We start from the raw sequence: 8,268 nt of genomic DNA, 5'->3' as shown, positions 1-8,268 counted from the left end.
TTTTATGATGCATGGAGATCCATTTTACTTTGATTCATTTAATTATACATATGTTTTATATATAAAGTAGTGTTTCCTTCTTGTTTTCCCCATATTTTTGTGTGTAGAATTTATGGGTAATGGTCAAGAATTAGAGGCATTGTTTAATTTGTACCATCTCTCTTTCTCTTAAAAGAGAGAATTATAGTAAAAAAAATATTGAGGAAAAAAGAAAACAAGTCACAGTATAATCATGGATATGGGGGAGGCATATTGATGCATGGTCTGCTCTTAACCTGCAATGTAACAGAGAATTTTCAAATCTCAATTTATGACATTGCTTAATAAGCAATCTAATTACTAGAAGAAAATAATTAGTTCTTCTTTAGACTCTTAACTAATTTTTTTGTGTACCTAAAAGAGGCCCTAGATCGATGGAGGGTGTTCCATGAAGTTGTGACCCAACCCCAACTTCTGTTGGTCCTGAACTGGATCATTTTATATTTCTTTTAGTGGCTAAGATGGGTATGTCCCTAAGTATTTGATTACTGTATATGTGATTTTGCTCTCTGCCTCGAGATCTGCAACCCTTCATCTGAAGTCATCTTATTATTGTCAGATTCCCATTGGGTGTGCCTAGGGTTGGCAATGATTCATTTTTTATCCAATATCTGATCCGGGAAAAAAAAAAGGATTTGGATCTAATACTTGGATTTTCAGATTGGAAATTGCAGATCCGATCATTGTTTGGATCACCCCAATCCAATCCTATGAAAACCCCCGTCCAGTTGTTTTCTAATAAAGATAATCCTCATTAAATCTCTCGATAAATATATATATATATATATATATATATATATATATATATATATATATATAAGGTATTTTATCAAGTCCTCGGTCAACATGTTCCAGCTCATCTAAAACGCGGGGAGGGCATGTAGGTAACTGTTGGGATTGTGCCAATACTTATATATCATGGCTTCATAAAATTATTTATAAGTGGGTGTAAAATCCTGAACTAAGATCGGGATACAGACCACAATTTGACCAAGCAGAACCACCAAGTGCACCTTATATGGGACAAGATGAAGATTGGGTTATCTCATCTCTACATTTCTTGTTTAAATATGTTATTTTACCAAATTTAATTCAATAGTGGTTTGTCGATGTAGATATCGTATAGAGATCGAGAAGTAGCACTGCTTGAGCAAACTATCTATATGGGAATCAAACAAGACCCAAATGAGTGGATGGCAAGCAACATGGATAACGAGACCCATAAGGTGCGAAGACAGGGCACACAAATAAGAAGATGGCGACAATGGTGGACATGGTGTTTTGTTTGAGTGCTTGTGTGTGCAAAATATTAATAGGATAATTTGGTGGTGGACATGGGTTTACATTAATAGGATAATTTTGTGGTGAATATGAGTTTCGTATACTTGGATATACGGACCATGTTGATGTAAATTATATTTGTTACATTTCTTGTTTTATTTTATATATTTTTTTGAATTTGGTTTGAAACAAGGTAAACATGTGAAAATTTAGTTATGTTGGGTGCCTTCACACTGACCGTGTGTGTGTTTCTTTGGTGGTTATCAATCACATGTGATGATCAACTTTTGGTATGCACATACCGAACAGAAAGATGTGTACATTAGTAGAAATTTTATTTTTCTGTTCGGTACGGCCACAATACTGAATATGCTTTGTCACACTCGATCTACACTCACCGAACTAGCTCATTCGGTTGTTTCCTATCAAACCAATCTCTAATAAGTTTTTTCCCCTCTCTGTTCAGTGTCCCTTCACCAAATTTTTTAAAACATATTTAGTACTTGCATATCGAGCATTGCTTGACAATTTTGGTATCGATGATACGTACTAATCGAACAATACTAGTTAATATTTTTTTATGCAATCGGTATGAGACTAACGACTCTTATATTGAGTAGTCAATTTGAACCTATTGTCTGGAATCGAAAAAATTGAATAGTCATTTTCTTGCTTTCAAATTTTCATTTCTAGTCTAAAATTTCTACTTTTGACTTATATTCATCTAATATTTGTCCTAGGTTAATAGATATGTAACAAAATCAATAAAAATCATTTAGGTTTTGCAAAGCCCTATAATACTAAATTCAACAATGTCCAATGTCTTTATGTAGGTGTAATAGCTGAATAATAGTGATTTCCCACATTCAAATTGAGATTTCAAAATTTTAATGGAAATTTGAAGATTTCAATCAACAAAATGAAGGTGAGGGTGTGGGGAAGGCAAAGTGATTTCAGTGGGTGCGTACCTTTTTGTTTTTGAATAGGTAAGTCATGCTAGAGTGACCTTAGTGGGAGGACATCTTGATCTGGTGGCGCACGTATGTCCGTAAATGCATTTTACTCATATCTCGAAGAAAAGGTTCTATGGGCATATGTGCACCACCAAGTCAAGATGCACCCATGTGTCTCTCGATTGATCATTAATCTTTGAAGAAAGGATAAAATTGTAAATTGCATTTTTTTTTCATTTTCATTTTAACCTGACTTAAGCTACTTTTAATTTGATGTTTGCAATTGGACGCACCCTTTTTTCCTTTTAGAGAGTTACTATAACCACACCAACTTTTACTAACGCCTTATCAACTGTGTGCAATTCTTTGGTGGTGATTTAGCTAGGAATTGGTGTGGCATAGTAAAAGTTACTGTGGCAATGGCAGCTCTCTGCTTTTATTCGTGGTGGGTGCACCGCTAACCCTAACAAAATATCATAGCCGTACTATCGAGAAACCCTTTCCTTACTAAGATAGTGAGGATAAAACTAAGCCTCATCCACCGTTGAAAAAGACCTTGAGATGCGTGCAACAAGCATGAAAATATGTTATGAATCTCGAGGTGTTTTTACAAATTATGGTGGATGAACTTTGTAAGGCTCGTCGGACTCTTGTAACGACGGTCTGTTTTGTATTATTGTTTTTAAACCCCTCCTTCAACTTTTATTTAAAATATCTTTAAACCAGAACTTTAATTGGATATAAGCTTGCCACTATTTTTTTTTATTTTTTTTAACATTTTATTTTAATCTATTTCTTAAATAATTATTTTTATTTTTTATTTTTTAAATATATAAACTTTCATTTACTAATAATGAGATCAGGGGCAGAGTTAGGATTTTTGGTTAGTGGGGGATAAGTGCTAACGATGATCGACTCATAATCTTAGTTTCCTTCTATGTAAATGTTGAGTTCGTTAAAATAAATGATAGTTGTCCAACAATCATTGTAATAGTGACAGAAGATTTCTAATAAAACCATAGATGTTAGGACTTATAAAAAGTTTGACTTAGACTTAATATCTCAAAATTTTATTTTCTTCAACAATAAAATCTCAAGAATAAGAACTGATTTTTAAGGGGTTGAAGATGATAGATTTTGGCAAGAAACTCAAAAATATTATTTTTATATTTCTCAAAATTTTCTGATTTTTTTACAAAAGTTTTTGACTTTAATCAAATTTAATCTCTTTCGAATAATTACAGAATCCAAACTTTGTTATTATATTTCTTGAGAGTGAATAGTGGTTGAAGGTGAGGGCCTAAGTCATTTTTCATTTGTCCGGGGAGATCTAGGACAATGGGCGTGTGGTATCCATTTGAAAAATACATGGGATATCTCTAATAACTATCAAAATGGCTAAATCACCAACTTTTTTTTTTTAAAGTTTAATGGGTCCCTACAAAGGATGCAAACACAGGCTTATCTCTAATATTAATCCAAATGTGAGGGTCTATATTACTAATTTTTTCCATAAAAAGTTTATAGATGTTGCAAGTGATGGTCGTTAAGTCATTTTCCATGAGTCTTGGTAAAAAAATTTAGGGTAATTATTCGATATAGGTTCAGTTCGGTTAATTCAGATAAGTTCATTAAAATTTCAATTGAAAATGGGAGAATTTTCGGAAAATATGGAATGATGTTTTAAAGTTTCTTTGTAAGACACATCATCTCCAATCTCCCTCAAATTCAATTTTTTTAAGATTTGAATGTTGAAGAAAATAAAATTTTAAGGGTGAAAGGTAAAATTTTTACCGTATTCAATGATTAATTAAAAAAATCATCTATTAATTCATTGATTCGCTTATTTGATGCGTAAATCCCTAATTTGGAGAAGTTTAAAAAAAATTTGAGTATGGTATGAGTTCAAGAAGATTGAGGCCTTGGATGCATGCGTATGTTAATAAAGCACAAGGTCTCTTTAATATCAATACAAAATGTGAGGGGCTACATCATCATTTCTTTTTCTTATTTTAGAACTGGTAGTGACACCCCAACTTTTACTAATTAATTAATTATCACATCCCAATTAAATATTAGAACACGTCATTCAAACATTACAAAGGTTTTGCTCAATATATTATCTCAACGTTACAAAATATTATGACAATGATTCAAATAATTTAGTAGTTTTTTGCAATTATGTTTAGGCTCATATAAAATATTAAACCCCAAAAAATAGAAATTTAACAACAACAAAAAAATGAGAGCTTGTATTGGCACCCCCAACTTTTACTTATCCTTAACTACTAGCTTATTTTAAATAAGTAATAAGTACAATTTGGGATGCTAGTAACAGCTCTCATTATTTTAAATAAAATTCACTGGAACCAGCAAGGATGTATCATGTATGTTGTTAGTTTGAAAAAGAGGGAGTATATCTAATATCAACTAAAGCATAGGGGTCAAATCAGCTTTTATGTTTTTAACAACTTCTTCGATGGGGGCTACGCAACTTGTTATGTCGCTAGTCACAGAAAAACAAGGGGTAATTGTTATATCCATCAACATTGGGTTAAATTAGATTTTTTTTTTTTCTATAGCCCCCCACTCGTCCACATGTGGCTCAGCCCTTAAGTGGGATGCAAAAGCCATGAGTGCTCAAGTCCTCTTTGGCATGAATTAGTACCCATGTTAATCCCGTGACTAACTAAGAAAATGCAATCACAATGCATGATCACAAATTTTTTTCTACACTTACTAACTTCTATAAAACGATATAAACTTCTGATTATTTCAACATTTATTCGAGATACATCACTAAAAGCTTAGCTAGCTATATAATCTACTTCTTCAACACTCGAGTTCCTCTTGGGCAGGGATGAGTAACCAGTACTTAATCCTCTACTTCCTCTTGGGCAGGTGGAGAGATTGATTGATTTCGTGACTAACTAAGAAAAATGCAATCACAATGCAAGACCCCAAATTTCTTTCTACAGTTACCAACTTCTATAAAACGATATAAACTTCTAATTATTTCAACATTGATTCGAGAGAGAAAGCATTCTTTGAAAACAAATCAAGTGGTTTGTTCTTAAGAGCATCTCGTAAATATTTAAGTTCAAATAGATAATCTAAACAGTTTGCTTTAATTTTATAAATATTGCATACATGTCATATGTATACCTATTTATTTATTTTCTCTCCTTGTTTTGATTTTCTTTGTCTTAACCATTATTTTTTCAAAAAATACTATGGATAGTGAAAATCACAATTTTTACTAGTGTGTACATCATAATTCGAAGATTTTCAGTAGAACTGGAATATACCATCACATTAAGTCTTACCATAAGGATAGCCCAGAAATTTGTGATGTATGTGGTTGCGCATTTAAGACAAAACCAATTTTGGAAGAACATGCACTATTGCATGTGTAAGTATTTTTAGTTTTAAATTAAAAAATTTATATTTAATATTTTTACTAACAATTATTCTTAAAAGGATAATTGTTAATAAAAATATTAAATATAAATTTTTTAATTTAAAACTAAAAATACTTACACATGCAATAGTGCATGTTATTCTAGAATTGGTTTAGTCTTAAAAGCACTAACACATACATCACAAATCTTCGGGCTACCCCTATGGCAAGACTTATTGTGATGGTCTATTCCATTCCAGTTCTTGTGAAAATCTTCGAATTATGATGTACACAATAATAAAAATTGTGATTTTCGTTATCCATAGTATTTCTAGAAAAAAAAATGGTTAAGACAAAGAAAATCTAAATAAAGAGAGAAAATAAATAAATAGGTATACATATAACATGTATGCAATGTTTAATAAAATAAAACTGATTGTTTATATTATCTATTTGAACTTAAACATTTACGAGATGCTCTTAAGAACATACCACTTGATTTGTTTTCAAAGAATACTTTCTCTCTCGAATCAATGTTGAAATAATTAGAAGTTTATATCATTTTATAGAAGTTGGTAATTGTAGAAAAAAATTTGGGGTCTTGCATTGTGATTGCATTTTCTTAGTTAGTGACAGGATTAAGCAACCTCCTCCACTTGCCCAAGAGGAAGTAGAGGCTTAAGTACCGCTTACTCTTCCCTACCCAAGAGGAACTTGAGTGTTGAAGACGTAGATTATATAGCTAGCTAAGCTTTTAGTGATGTATCTTGATCTATTATAGTACTTAATAGTAGAATCTTTATAGTAAGTATGTTTTTAATAATTTTGGTTGATGAAATTCTCTATAAAATTTCAACATTCATGTAATTATCAACCAATATGTAATAGAAGTTATTGTTAAATAAATTCGACTACTCTTGAGCTTATTCTTCTAAAAAAATCATCTAGATAAAAAATTATTTTTTTTAAAAAAATTATTATTTTTTATTTATGAAAAAATGGTAAAAAATTTTTTTCTAAATTTTTGTATTTATAATAAGTAAAATATACAATACTTATTGGGTCAGGTTCAAACGACAATCATTTCTACACACATAGACAACGTGTTTTGTCTTATATGGGCAAAAATGTTTGAATGGGCTGATTTTTTGTGAGGATGATCTCTGTGGTGAGGAGATCTTCCTTGCCATAAATCAGCTCATTATGAAACTTCTAGACCGTCCAATTTTTGTTGAAAAATTATAGACCGTCCAATTTTTGTAAAGCAATTTTGATGGGGTTACAAGTTTTGGAATGAGATGATTTTTTGCCAGGATGATCCCCTCATCACAGAGATCATCCTCACAAAAAATCAGCCCATTCCAAATATTTTTTCCCATATAAGACAAACACGTTGTCTATATGTGTGTCGCAATGTGTGTTGCAGGAACCCGACACATACTTATTTTCATAAAAAAAATATTATATATATACAATAACTCAATCAAGTTTCTAACTCAACTCAATCCAATTTAAATCAACTCAATCGAGTTGATAAGTTGAATCATCAATTAGGTTCCATTAACTTTAGGTCAAATCATCTCAAAATACTATTAGTTTAACTCGATCAAATTTCATCTCAACTGATCAATTAAGCTAAAACTCTCTTTCATGGAATTCATATCTCATTGAAAATGTAATTTAAAAGGAAAAGAAATGAGTTTTAAGAGAGTAGACAAAAGAAGAAATAAGAAATGTTATCATTCAAGAAAAAGAAATTTTTTATGGGACTTATAAAAATAACTAATATTGTGAACCACGTGTCATGCTAAATGTAATATTCTACCAAAACATTGAAACAGGGTGATTACTTCAAAGTTTTTTTTTTCTTCTAACTTTTGAAGTGACATCTTAAGAGTAGTTTGAACAATATTCTTAATTCACCTCACTCCTATAAATTTTTAAACTCAAATAATTAAAAATCAACCATTCAAATTGATGAGATAAATCATTCTAACCATCAATATCAATGATTCAAGTAGTTAATCTCAATCATTCATATTCAAACATCTATATCGACAATTTATAATCATTGATCTCGATATCTCTACAATTTTAAAAGGTCGATATTGGTAATTTGAATAGTTAATCTCATTGATCTATGTTCAACGATTTAAAATTATTGATCTTAACGATTGTAAAAAAAAATCGATCTGAATCAAAGGTTGATCTCAATGATTTGAATTGTCGATATTACCAGTTTGAATCATTGGTCTCACAAATTAAAAGGGAGGTGTGAGGGCATTAAGAAAAAATTAATTGGACTATCAAATTAGAGGAATGGGTGTCATTAAGTAATTTTCCCTTTACTTTCATGTATTGTTCAAACAAATATTTAGGAAGTTTTACCAAAACATTCTTTAAAGATTGTAGACATGAGATATTCGTCATGGAACCTCAACGCTATTTTATTTGGAGTTGTCATCATTTTTTTTTTGAAAATGAGTATAGATAGGCGCCTGAAATGATTTTGAAATTGATTTTATTATTATAGTGACTCTCATACTTGGAAAGACATAGTTTACTTAAAATCTAAGTAAGGAGGTTCAATTAAAG

Source organism: Akebia trifoliata, chromosome 3, assembly GCF_017979445.1.
Source record: "Akebia trifoliata isolate Shusen 1 chromosome 3, ASM1797944v1, whole genome shotgun sequence".
Taxonomy (NCBI): Eukaryota; Viridiplantae; Streptophyta; class Magnoliopsida; order Ranunculales; family Lardizabalaceae; genus Akebia; species Akebia trifoliata.
Note: the sequence above shows the minus strand (reverse complement) of the source record.